The sequence below is a fragment of the Pseudophryne corroboree genome, chromosome 12 (assembly GCF_028390025.1).
Source record: "Pseudophryne corroboree isolate aPseCor3 chromosome 12, aPseCor3.hap2, whole genome shotgun sequence".
In the NCBI taxonomy this organism is placed as follows: domain Eukaryota; kingdom Metazoa; phylum Chordata; class Amphibia; order Anura; family Myobatrachidae; genus Pseudophryne; species Pseudophryne corroboree.
The window spans coordinates 137,486,454-137,500,256 of record NC_086455.1 but is presented as its reverse complement, the minus strand read 5'-3'; positions in this window follow the sequence as shown (position 1 = coordinate 137,500,256).

Genomic DNA, 13,803 nt, shown 5'->3' with positions numbered 1-13,803 from the left:
CAGTACAAGACAATATAGCACAGGTATAGAAAACCTGGGGTTAGGTGCCATCAAAAGGGAGTATGGAGTATAAGATAGTGTAAGTAAGAAAAGGAAAGGCACATGAGGAAAGAAGTCCTTGCTCTTGCGAGCTCATAATCTAAAAATATATTTACTAAAGGATGTTTTTCACAGATTTTATAATTTGTAAAGTTATGAAAAGCAAACTAAATTGTTGTTGTGTTCCTGGGGCTAAAACACACCTTTATTAACATATAAAACTGAATATAAAAAAATCTGTAAGTAAAGGTGTGTTTTAGGCTTAGAAATACAATATTCTTTAAACTTTCTAAAAAAAAAAGGTGAAAGTTGACGCCATCAAACAAGTGGGAATAGAGCCTGTGACAAGTGAAGCTCGCCACCGGGCCCGATGCGTGGAGAGTGCAGCGAGCCCATGAGGGGACTTGCTGCCAGTATTCCTGCAGACCGGAAGCAGCTGTCTGTATACTGACAACCAGCATCCTGTTTGCCGGTATTACATATTGGGGACGTGCAGACAATAAAAATAACAATATTAATACATTATCTCATTGATTAGAGCACAGGTTCTCAAACTCGGTCCTCAGGACCCCACACAGTGCATGTTTTGCAGGTCTCCTCACAGAATCGCAAGTGAAATAATTAGCTCCACCTGTGGACCTTTAAAAATGTTTCAGTGAGTAATAAATACACCTGTGCACCTGCTGAGTTACCTGCAAAACATGCACTGTGTGGGGTCCTGAGGACCGAGTTTGAGAACCACTGGATTAGAGGATATTAATAAGGAGAAAAAAAATCTTGTTTAAAAACTGTCAAATGCCACTCATCACACCTTCAACTTGTAACAACCATTATTCCGACTGTAATTGTCTGAAATATTCCCATAAAATAACTGATCTGTTTCGTCTAACAACACAAAGTATTAAATAACTTTGGTGGTCATTCTGACCCGTTCGCTCGCTGTGTTTTAACGCAGAAGAGCGAACGGGTCCCTGCTGCGCATGCGCCAATGCCATAGTGCGCGTGCGCATGCGGGATGGCCGAAGGCCGTAGCAGGACAGCGATTGCCTCTAACCTGATTAACAGGCAGAGGCGATCGATGGGCGGGAGGGGGCGAGACAGCGGCGTTTGGCCGCCATTTCATAGGCACGGTCCGGCCAACGCAGGCGTGCTGGCCGGGAGCTATACCTCGCTCCCTGGCCCACAGCGGCTGCGTATGATGTCACACGCAGCCGCTGCGGGCCAGGGATCGAGGAGAAGCTCCCGGCCAGCACGCTAAAGCTGCGCTGGTCTGGAGCTACTTCTGAAGTGCAAAGGCATCGCCGCTGTGTGATGCCTTTGCACTTCTGTGAGGAGGGCCGGACTGATATGCGGGGCGGACCAGCCCTGTGATGGGCGTCCCCCCGCATGTCAGGAAAGATGATCATAGTTGTACTAAATTTAGCACAGCTACGATCAACTCGGAATGACCCCCTATATGCATGGATAAGCCCCTAACGGAGGTTCTAGAAAGTGAACTACTGAACTGCATTGTGACCCTAAATGTTTCTAAGAAAAAATACTGCACAAGTGAAGCATATTAGACCAGTGTGAATACAAGCGTTGCTTTATTATTAAAACTACTGCTTTCTATAATAATTCATGTTAAAAGTCATGTAAAAACCGTCAATTAAAACATGCAAGTATAAATGTTACAATTTATAAGCAGTACAAATCTTTGAATAACACTGTAGCAATATTATAGTTTCTCTGTAACAGCCAATTAAGACTGTCTCCGCTGTATTAGGAGATTTAAAAAAAAAAAAGGAGTTTAAAATGTTTTAGAATATTGTTAAATAGGCTCAATGAGTGGCTCATAAATTCTGTAAGATTTATCAAGGACCCACCTTGAAAATGAAAAGGACAATGCAGTTGCACAACATCTTGCTATGCTGTGGTCAACACCTTCACTTCTCCACTTTAGAAGATTTGATAAGGCTTTCTGTCTGTTTTTAATCTAGTTCAGAGTTTATACTTCGTATATAAAAAGTATAATCATGTAGTTAGTTACCAATGCTGCTTTGGACTTTGGCAGTCTTCTGTAGATCCCTAACGTGCTTGTAAGTCCTTTTACACCTGGATATGAGTGATGTGGCTCAGTGACAAGTGCAGAACATACAGCAGTTGCAGGATAGTAATTGCCGCATGGATTAAGCTCTGGATAACTCATGCAGATGTAGTTATACTTTCTAGGCAAGATAATTAAGGTGCAACCAGTGTGGAACTCAGGGGAAATATTGTCCTTTGATACTAACAATTGCCACATGGGGTGCACTTTGGAACCCACAGCATTTTAATTAATGAATAACAAGACAATTAGTGCATATATATATATATATATATATATACACACACACACACATACACAGTATATATATATATATATTTATATGTTTGTATGTGTGTACATCTTTCACTGAGAGATACAACTATCAAAGGTCAAATTAAAATAAAATTAAATATAATTCTTAATTGTGGTATTTTAAATGATCAGTGAAATTGAAAAAAGTTTGTATGTTTCAATGTTCAAAACTTCATACCTAAAGATAAAGTATGTCTGTTACAGGGGTAACTCTTTTGTATAATGGGGATTAACTGTCCCTCAGTGTAACATCATAAAACATTAAAGTTAAAGGTATCACCTTCATACCCAATATGGATATTTCTCTACTCCCTCTGGGCTTATGTCTCTTTGTATTTTTGGGGGTGCTAGCTGGAGAAACAGAAGAGGGGCTGCTTGGAGCTAGAGAGAAAATGGGCGGGGGGGGGGGGTCTTGAAAGACGCTGTGTGGCTGGAGCTGCAGAAACATGGAGGATGAGGCTTAATAGAACTGGGGAAAGTGTTTGGAGATTTTTCTGATCTGGCAAGATTGCTGGCACATTATGTACTCCTTTAACCACTTACTGTAACTGATGATTTATTTCGCCAGAAACCGCTCCGAAATTGTCAGTTTTTTTTTTACGAGTGAATTAGGTGAAGAACATGAATTTAACCCTGTCCCAAAGGATTTTAGTTAAAAAAAAAAGAAAAAAATTATAAATATATATATATATATATATATATATATATGCAGCAATAGGAATCATGCAGCGGCACTCAGAGACTAGATCCCAGTAGGTAACGTGAAAAAAAGGACTTTTAATCCATAACAGCAAATAGGGTAACCAACGTTTCGGGGCGCTGGGGCCCCTTTGTCAAGGTGATACAGTGTACAAATAACAACATACCTTAAATAAGCAGTGAAGAGACCCGCGAACGGGACGCACGCCGCTGAGAAGTGGGTGTGAGCGGAACGCCGCTCTGATCACTTCCGGGTGCGGTGACGTCAGCGCTACCTTGCGTCTATGTCCGTCATTTCCTGGATACCCAGAGCTTGCTCGGTCGCCTAGGTGACCGGCGCCCGTCGGTAAGCAGGACTCCGGATGGACGTAGGATTGGCTGGCGTGAACATCAACAAAAACAATCAGTGATGCAAAACATAAGAGTCTAAACTGGATGCATTTCAAACACCCAGCTAAGACAACGCTGTGCAGATTAAAAAAGGGAGCACATTGCTTTGACTTCATAACATACATGATGCCTGTAATAATGCATTTTCGTTGTACTTAATAATTAGCAGAAATGCATGTATAGAGCAAAAACAGGAAACACTTGGATAAAAGCATAAGGCCTTGTGTAACCTTAGGGAAATGTTAACTAATAATCAATTAAAGGGAGCTATAGCTTTATAATGTTAGCTAAACATGAATTCAGATCTGAAATATATTCCAGGTGACTTTGTCATTGAGGCCCTTAGGTCTGATAGTGTCCAAAGAATAGATCCATCTGGCTTCAAGACGCAGAAGTTGTCCACCACGGTCGCCGCCCCATATAGATTTGGGAACATGATCGATGATTTGAAAATTTAAATCTTGAAGTGTATGCTGAAGGTCGGCGTAGTGTTTCGCCACTGGTTGATCAGAAGTCTTCCCTGAGGTAGCATATTTGATCGCGGATCTGTGCATGGCAAAGCGTTCCCGGGCAGTACGCACTATCTTGCCCACATATTGTAACTTGCATGGGCAAGTGATTAAATATACAATGTGGGTGGTGGTGCATGTGATAACGTGCCTGATGTTATATGATTTGCCAGTGGAAGTAGATGTAAAGGATGCACCGGGCATTATGTTAGTGCATGTCTTGCACCCAAGGCACTTATAGCAACCTGGGGGCTTAGTCAAAAAATTGGAGGGCAGGCATTCCCCAAAGCCTGTTACATCTGAATGCACAACAAAGTCTTTAATGCTTCTTCCTTTCTTAAAACATGTAAGGGGTCTTTTTTTCTTGAAGCAGGGTAATTTCTTGTCTGTGGACACTATTGGCCACATGGCTTTCAAGGCTCTGGGTACAACAGGACTGGCCGTTGTGTATTTTGTGACTAGTGGCACCAGCTCGTCACGTTTCTTAGGTTTCTGTTGTAGCAAATCATGACGTGAAATGGCTGCCACTTCCGATTTGTGTCTCAAAAGGTCGCCTTTGTCGTAGCCTCTGACTGCAAAGCGGTTTACTACCATGTCTAAGGCTTGGTCCAATCTGGAAGGGTCACTGGTGATTCTTGAAGCCCTCATCAATTGAGATCGAGGGAGACCTTTCCTCAAAGCCCTCGGATGGTGGCTGTTCGCGCGTAGTAGTGTGTTTTTGTCAGTCGGCTTATAGAAGATGTCCGTTCTTATACTTCCATTGATGATAGACACCTGGACGTCTAAATAATTAAGCGTCAGTGGGTCACAGTTTGCTGTGATCTTTATTGGTGAATCTCTACTATTGATGTTGATCACAAGTTGTTCAAAAAGCTGTTGGCTCCCCGTCCACAGGATAAACACATCATCGATGTAACGTGAGTAATGCAAGATGTACTTGCTGAAACTAATGTCCGAAAAAAACATAGCTTGCTCCTCCTTCATCATGAACACGTTGGCAAAGGAGGGGGAGACGTTACTCCCCATGGCACACCCGCTGGTTTGGCAGTAGAACTTCCCATCGAACAAAAAATAATTCCTGGTCAAAGTGAGTTCCAGTAGTTTTAAGAAAAGGTCCAAATTGATGGATGTCAGATTTTCATTGATGAGAAATTGTTTCACCGCTGCCAAGCCTTGAGTATGGGGGATGTTGGTAAATAAGCTGCAAATATCAATGGTGCAGATTAAGGTGCCCTCAGGTATGTCAGACAGTAGAGCAAGACGGTTCAAAAATGCAGTGGTATCTTTCACAAAATTTGGTTGTTTTAGAATAAGTGGTTGGAGTATACCGTCCAAAAAGACAGACACCGGTTGGTATAATGATTGATGGGCCGAAATTATAGGTCTGCCCGGAGGACATGCTAGATTTTTGTGTATTTTCGGTACAGTGAATAGGATTGGAACTCTAGGAAAATCCTGTTTCAGGGCCCTGCATAACGCCTCAGAGATGCAGGATGAGGCACAAGCTTGATCTAAAATACTGTCCACTTCTCGCTTGTAGACGGTTGTGGGGTCGGAAGGCAAAGATTTATACACGGTTGTATCATCAAGTTGTTTATAAATTTCGGATTTATAATCAGCCAGGTTCATGATTACAATACCGCCCCCCTTATCGGCAGGGCGGATCACGATGTCCCGGTATTCTCCAAGTTGTTTCAAAGCTCTGAATTCTAGTCTGGATAAATTCTGATGTATTTCATGTTGAGCCCCAGTGTATTTGGTAACAGAATCGTCTAAGAGCCTGGTGAAGGTCTTGATGGATGCATTACTTGATTGGGGGTCGAATGAGGATTTGTGTCTAGAGTTGATAAATGCCTGATGCGGATCAGATGAGGCCACCACTGGATGGTCCTGGAAGTACTCTTGTAACTTCAGCTTGCGTGTAAAGTGATACAGCTCGGCTTGCCAAGTGAGACCATCAAATTTATTGGTAGGTATGAAAGACATGCCGTTGTTGAGTACTCTGATTTCGGTATCCGTGAGGGTACGATCTGAAAGATTGAATATTAGACTTTCCTCCTTGTGGAGGTGTTTCTCGATCCTGCGGTTCTGTTGGCCCTTACGGGTGGGCGTCCTCTTGCTTTGGTACTCTCTACGGCCACAGAGGGGGTCCCTAAAGGGACAGCGGCATGGTCAGTGGGCCCATCTGAATCCGCAATATTGAATTCGTTATCGCTGTTGGACGTGGCATACTCGCGATTGCGCGACTCACCCCGTTTGCGCCAGGTATGCTTAGATCTTTGGTTGTACGGGCGGTGATTGCCTGGATCTCCCCCAGCTACCCACCGGTAGACTTTGTTAGATTCATAGTCCTCCCGGACAATAGCACACTTGTTGCGTTTGAATCTAACCAGCTCCTTACGGTAATTTTCACACTGGGTTTTCAACTTCTGCATCAGTGCCTGGCTCGTATCCAGTTGTAAAGTGTCTCTGTGCTCTTGCTCCAACGCTTGGATTCTGTCTCTAGTAATTTTTAATTTTTAATTCTCTCCCCGACTCCTCTACTACCAGCAAAATTAAGTCAAAACTGCACTTGTTTAATATGGCCATCCACTTGTTACAAAACTCGGCATTAAAGCGGCCTATGGTAGGCACATTGCGGATTCTGAAGCCGCGAGGGATCATTCTGTCCCGATAGTAGTCGGACAGTGAGATGCCGTGCATTAAGTAGTCTGTTTCACGTCGTTTGAGTTTAATAAGTTGATGGTAAATATCTTCCATATTTAATTGTTTTTCTGAGTCGGCTAGGTCCTCGGTGAACAGCACCCGTTCAGCGTCCATTTCATTGAAGCTGAAGCTGTTAATTGGACCAGGGGGTACGTTCAAACTACTCAAGGGGGCCTCTTGAGTCATACCGATATCAGTACAAGGCAGTATGTTCAAACAGAGAAAAAAAAGAGAAAAACAAAACAAAAAAGCCCAAACTTTGCTGGTACACAGTTCGTTAAAATGGGGAGAGAATGAATTAAATATCAAAGTGCTATGTGCTCAGTAGGAAAGTGCCAAGTGTCCATAAAAGTGCTTGCGTGTATAAAGTGCTCAGTGCTAGGGCGCAGGACTCCACCTTGCGATATTTAATGGCTCCGTTGCACAAAAGATTTATATGAATAAATAATTTGAATAAAGCTGTAGCAATTGAAGGTTGCGGGGGTGCCTCGTTCCAGGGTTAGTGAAAAGTCATGAACATAATATATCTTGAAGAGAACTGGCACTCACCCCAAAAGAATAATGCTCCGGTGCCCTCTGGAGTAATAAACATGCAGCAATAGGAATCATGCAGCGGCACTCAGAGACTAGATCCCAGTAGGTAACGTGAAAAAAAGGACTTTTAATCCATAACAGCAAATAGGGTAACCAACGTTTCGGGGCGCTGGGGCCCCTTTGTCAAGGTGATACAGTGTACAAATAACAACATACCTTAAATAAGCAGTGAAGAGACCCGCGAACGGGACGCACGCCGCTGAGAAGTGGGTGTGAGCGGAACGCTGCTCTGATCACTTCCGGGTGCGGTGACGTCAGCGCTACCTTGCGTCTATGTCCGTCATTTCCTGGATACCCAGAGCTTGCTCGGTCGCCTAGGTGACCGGCGCCCGTCGGTAAGCAGGACTCCGGATGGACGTAGGATTGGCTGGCGTGAACATCAACAAAAACAATCAGTGATGCAAAACATAAGAGTGGCCGTAGAGAGTACCAAAGCAAGAGGACGCCCACCCGTAGGGGCCAACAGAACCGCAGGATCGAGAAACACCTCCACAAGGAGGAAAGTCTAATATTCAGTCTTTCAGATCGTACCCTCTCGGATACCGAAATCAGAGTACTCAACAACGGCCTGTCTTTCATACCTACCAATAAATTTGATGGTCTCACTTGGCAAGCCGAGCTGTATCACTTTACACGCAAGCTGAAGTTACAAGAGTACTTCCAGGACCATCCAGTGGTGGCCTCATCTGATCCGCATCAGGCATTTATCAACTCTAGACACAAATCCTCATTTGACCCCCAGTCAAGTAATGCATCCATCAAGACCTTCACCAGGCTCTTAGACGATTCTGTTACCAAATACACTGGGGCTCAACATGAAATACATCAGAATTTATCCAGACTAGAATTCAGAGCTTTAAAACAACTTGGAGAATACCGGGACATCGTGATCCGCCCTGCCGATAAGGGGGGCGGTATTGTAATCATGAACCTGGCTGATTATAAATCCAAAATTTATAAACAACTTGATGATACAACCGTGTATAAAGCTTTGCCTTCCGACCCCACAACCGTCTACAAGCGAGAAGTGGACAGTATTTTAGATCAAGCTTGTGCCTCATCCTGCATCTCTGAGGCGTTATGCAGGGCCCTGAAACAGGATTTTCCTAGAGTTCCAATCCTATTCACTGTACCGAAAATACACAAAAATCTAGCATGTCCTCCGGGCAGACCTATAATTTCGGCCCATCAATCATTATACCAACCGGTGTCTGTCTTTTTGGACGGTATACTCCAACCACTTATTCTAAAACAACCAAATTTTGTGAAAGATACCACTGCATTTTTGAACCGTCATGCTCTACTGTCTGACATACCTTAGGGCACCTTAATCTGCACCATTGATATTTGCAGCTTATTTACCAACATCCCCCATACTCAAGGCTTGGCAGCGGTGAAACAATTTCTCATCAATGAAAATCTGACGTCCATCAATTTGGACCTTTTCTTAAAACTACTGGAACTCACTTTGACCAGGAATTATTTTTTGTTCGATGGGAAGTTCTACTGCCAAACCAGCGGGTGTGCCATGGGGAGTAACGTCTCCCCCTCCTTTGCCAACGTGTTCATGATGAAGGAGGAGCAAGCTATGTTTTTTTCGGACATTAGTTTCAGCAAGTACATCTTGCATTACTCACGTTACATCGATGATGTGTTTATCCTGTGGACGGGGAGCCAACAGCTTTTTGAAAAACTTGTGATCAACATCAATAGTAGAGATTCACCAATAAAGATCACAGCAAACTGTGACCCACTGACGCTTAATTATTTAGACGTCCAGGTGTCTATCATCAATGGAAGTATAAGAACGGACATCTTCTATAAGCCGACTGACAAAAACACACTACTACGCGCGAACAGCCACCATCCGAGGGCTTTGAAGAAAGGTCTCCCTCGATCTCAATTGATGAGGGCTTCAAGAATCACCAGTGACCCTTCCAGATTGGACCAAGCCTTAGACACGGTAGTAAACCGCTTTGCAGTCAGAGGCTACGATAAAGGCGACCTTTTGAGACACAAATCGGAAGTGGCAGCCATTTCACGTCATGATTTGCTACAACAGAAACCTAAGAAACGTGACGAGCTGGTGCCACTAGTCACAAAATACACGACGGCCAGTCCTGTTGTACCCAGAGCCTTGAAAGCCATGTGGCCAATAGTGTCCACAGACAAGAAATTACCCTGCTTCAAGAAAAAAAGACCCCTTACATGTTTTAAGAAAGGAAGAAGCATTAAAGACTTTGTTGTGCATTCAGATGTAACAGGCTTTGGGGAATGCCTGCCCTCCAATTTTTTGACTAAGCCCCCAGGTTGCTATAAGTGCCTTGGGTGCAAGACATGCACTAACATAATGCCCGGTGCATCCTTTACATCTACTTCCACTGGCAAATCATATAACATCAGGCACGTTATCACATGCACCACCACCCACATTGTATATTTAATCACTTGCCCATGCAAGTTACAATATGTGGGCAAGACAGTGCGTACTGCCCGGGAACGCTTTGCCATGCACAGATCCGCGATCAAATATGCTACCTCAGGGAAGACTTCTGATCAACCAGTGGCGAAACACTACGCCGACCTTCAGCATACACTTCAAGATTTAAATTTTCAAATCATCGATCATGTTCCCAAATCTATACGGGGCGGCGACCGTGGTGGACAACTTCTGCGTCTTGAAGCCAGATGGATCTATTCTTTGGACACTATCAGACCTAAGGGCCTCAATGACAAAGTCACCTGGAATATATTTCAGATCTGAATTCATGTTTAGCTAACATTATAAAGCTATAGCTCCCTTTAATTGATTATTAGTTAACATTTCCCTAAGGTTACACAAGGCCTTATGCTTTTATCCAAGTGTTTCCTGTTTTTGCTCTATACATGCATTTCTGCTAATTATTAAGTACAACGAAAATGCATTATTACAGGCATCATGTATGTTATGAAGTCAAAGCAATGTGCTCCCTTTTTTAATCTGCACAGCGTTGTCTTAGCTGGGTGTTTGAAATGCATCCAGTTTAGACTCTTATGTTTTGCATCACTGATTGTTTTTGTTGATGTTCACGCCAGCCAATCCTACGTCCATCCGGAGTCCTGCTTACCGACGGGCGCCGGTCACCTAGGCGACCGAGCAAGCTCTGGGTATCCAGGAAATGACGGACATAGACGCAAGGTAGCGCTGACGTCACCGCACCCGGAAGTGATCAGAGCGGCGTTCCGCTCACACCCACTTCTCAGCGGCGTGCGTCCCGTTCGCGGGTCTCTTCACTGCTTATTTAAGGTATGTTGTTATTTGTACACTGTATCACCTTGACAAAGGGGCCCCAGCGCCCCGAAACGTTGGTTACCCTATTTGCTGTTATGGATTAAAAGTCCTTTTTTTCACGTTACCTACTGGGATCTAGTCTCTGAGTGCCGCTGCATGATTCCTATTGCTGCATGTTTATTGCTCCAGAGGGCACCGGAGCATTATTCTTTTGGGGTGAGTGCCAGTTCTCTTCAAGAGATATATATATATATATATATATATAGAAGGAAAGCAGCGGCACTCTCAGGTTTTTAGTTCAAAACAAACTGGACACAGCGGTCTCTGGTTCAAATTTCAACGTTTCGATATTTTACTATCGTCATCAGGATAAGAACATAACAAACAGAAAACACTTAAATAACTACTCACCCCACCTCGTGCAATCAGGCCATCGTCGCGGGCGCCGGGTCCACTGACGACACTCCATAGCGCCGCGCACTTGTCCAACGAGTGGTTTATTCTGTTTTTGTGAAGCATTTATGTATTAAGCTTAAAGTACAGTCAATTGGTTATAGTCTGTTATGTAACCTATATTAGCAGTCTCCGGAGTGGATAGATGTATTTCTGATGAATAATGTGCACACACGATTATTTGTTTTTTGTTGTACTGGTTGCTAGGTGACCGTCCGAGCGGCCGGGCGCACAGGAAGTGCGCGGCGCTATGGAGTGTCGTCAGTGGACCCGGCGCCCGCGACGATGGCCTGATTGCACGAGGTGGGGTGAGTAGTTATTTAAGTGTTTTCTGTTTGTTATGTTCTTATCCTGATGACGATAGTAAAATATCGAAACGTTGAAATTTGAACCAGAGACCGCTGTGTCCAGTTTGTTTTGAACTAAAAACCTGAGAGTGCCACTGCTTTCCTTCTATACATTCGGTTGAGAAACCAATACAGGAGGCACCTGGGTATTTATGTCTGGTTGGAGTGAGTGCCGGATGCCCACATCTGTATATATATATATTTCCCACCCAAACGTCGATCGGTAACATCGCGACCATCGGAACATCGGAAACATCGCAACCATCACTACTTTCATTTTGAAAGCCGGGACAGCCTCCAGGTATACACGGTGGTCTGGGAGTGGCTTGGGAGGGTTACCGTATTTTTCGGACCATAAGACGCACCTATTTTTTAGAGTAGGAAAACAAGAAAAAAAATATTCTGAACCAAATAGTTCCAGTTCTGTGTGATTTCTCATTAGACTCCTACAAGCATTTGCAGATTGTGATTCTGTACAGTGCAGTCTTCTGTCAGAGCCAGCATACACATAGACACACACACACATCAGAGCCAGCATACATATAGACACACACAAACATCAGAGCCAGCATACACATAGATAGACACACACACACACACACACACACACACACACACACACACACACACACACACACACACGCAATGTAGACAGTACTGTAGACACAGACCCAGTGGTTCCCTGTGTCCAGGCTCTCAGCTAACGCTGCACGCGGTGCACTCCTGAGGAAGGAGGAGGGGGGGGGGAGCGGGGGAGTCACATGATGCCGGCTCTGCTGCTGGGCTCTGAGATGACGGCGCAGCAGCAGCATCCAGGACCCGCCGCTACCCGCCGGTGCTACCCGCACACTCCATCTGCGATGGCCCTCCACATGTCTTATTCGCTCCATAAGACGCACATACTTTTCCCCCCACATTTTTTGGTAGAAAAAGTGCGTCTTATGGTCCGAAAAATACGGTAATTTACACTCCCCAGCGGCTGCCATTGTCTGCAGCCACTGGAGGAGGGGGTCCTGCCATGCTGACCGATCAGCAGTGATCGTCAGCACGGCAATCAGTGGGGGAGAGTGCAGGGAGGCAGCGGGACTTTCCGGTCCCTCTGACAGCAGCAGCGGAGGGAAGTTTCTCTTCCCTGCTGCTGCTAACACTCTCTATCTGATTGGTTGCATCCTGTGCGACCAGGTCAGATAGAGCACTTGCAGGCATGGACGCATCTGATGCGATCATGCCAGGCAAGTGGTTAACCTCCTTCCCTCTCTCAGCTTTGCTACTGCACATGTGGTGTTGGGGGGATCGCAGGGATCCCACAGTTTTTTTGTCTCTGGGGATGCCCTGCCTATTTTGTCAGTCCTTCACAATTCCTGATGGCAGCCCTGAATATCATTATCACACAATGGGGGTCATTCCGAGTCGTTCGCTCGGTAAAAATCTTCGCATCGCAGCGATTTTCCGCTTAGTGCGCATGCGCAATGTCCGCACTGCGACTGCGCCAAGTAAATTTGCTATGCAGTTAGGAATTTTACTCACGGCTTTTTCTTCACTCTGGCGATCGTAATGTGATTGACAGGAAATGGGTGTTTCTGGGCGGAAACAGGCCGTTTTATGGGCGTGTGGGAAAAAACGCTACCGTTTCCGGAAAAAACGCAGGAGTGGCTGGAGAAACGGGGGAGTGTCTGGGCGAACGCTGGGTGTGTTTGTGACGTCAAACCAGGAACGACAAGCACTGAACTGATCGCAGATGCCGAGTAAGTCTGAAGCTACTCTGAAACTGCTACGAGGTGTGTAATCGCAATATTGCGAATACGTCGTTCGCAATTTTAACATGCTAAGATTCACTCCCAGTAGGCGGCGGCTTAGCGTGTGCAACTCTGCTAAAATCGCCTTGCGAGCGAACAACTCGGAATGACCCCCAATATTAGCTCTTCTCCACTGGAATCCATCATTACAGAAGAAGACCCTGTTTGTTTCCTTCTATGCGTATTGCTTATAAGGTTCCCAGCTGTGCAGAACACTCTTTCTGAGTACAAACTGGAGGGTGGGCAGACTCAGTACACCAAAGTGACTTTGTACAAGGGGTTTTAAATTGCTTTTTTTCCCTACCAATATTAAAAGGGACCATGTAAGATGCTAAAGTTAATGCATAGAGTCAATATTTGCAGTGTTGACCCATCTTTTTCAAGACCTCTGCAATTCACCCTTGCATGCTGTTAATAAACTTCTTGGCCACATACTGGCTGATGGCTGTCCATTCTTGCCTAATCTTGAAGATTGACTACAACTTCCTAATGGGATTAAGGTCTGGGGAGTTTCCTAGCCATGGATTCAAAATTTTGATGTTTTGTTTCCGGAGCCACTTAGTTATCACTTTTGCCTTAAGGCAAGGTGCTCCATCATGCTGGAAAAGGCATTGTTTGT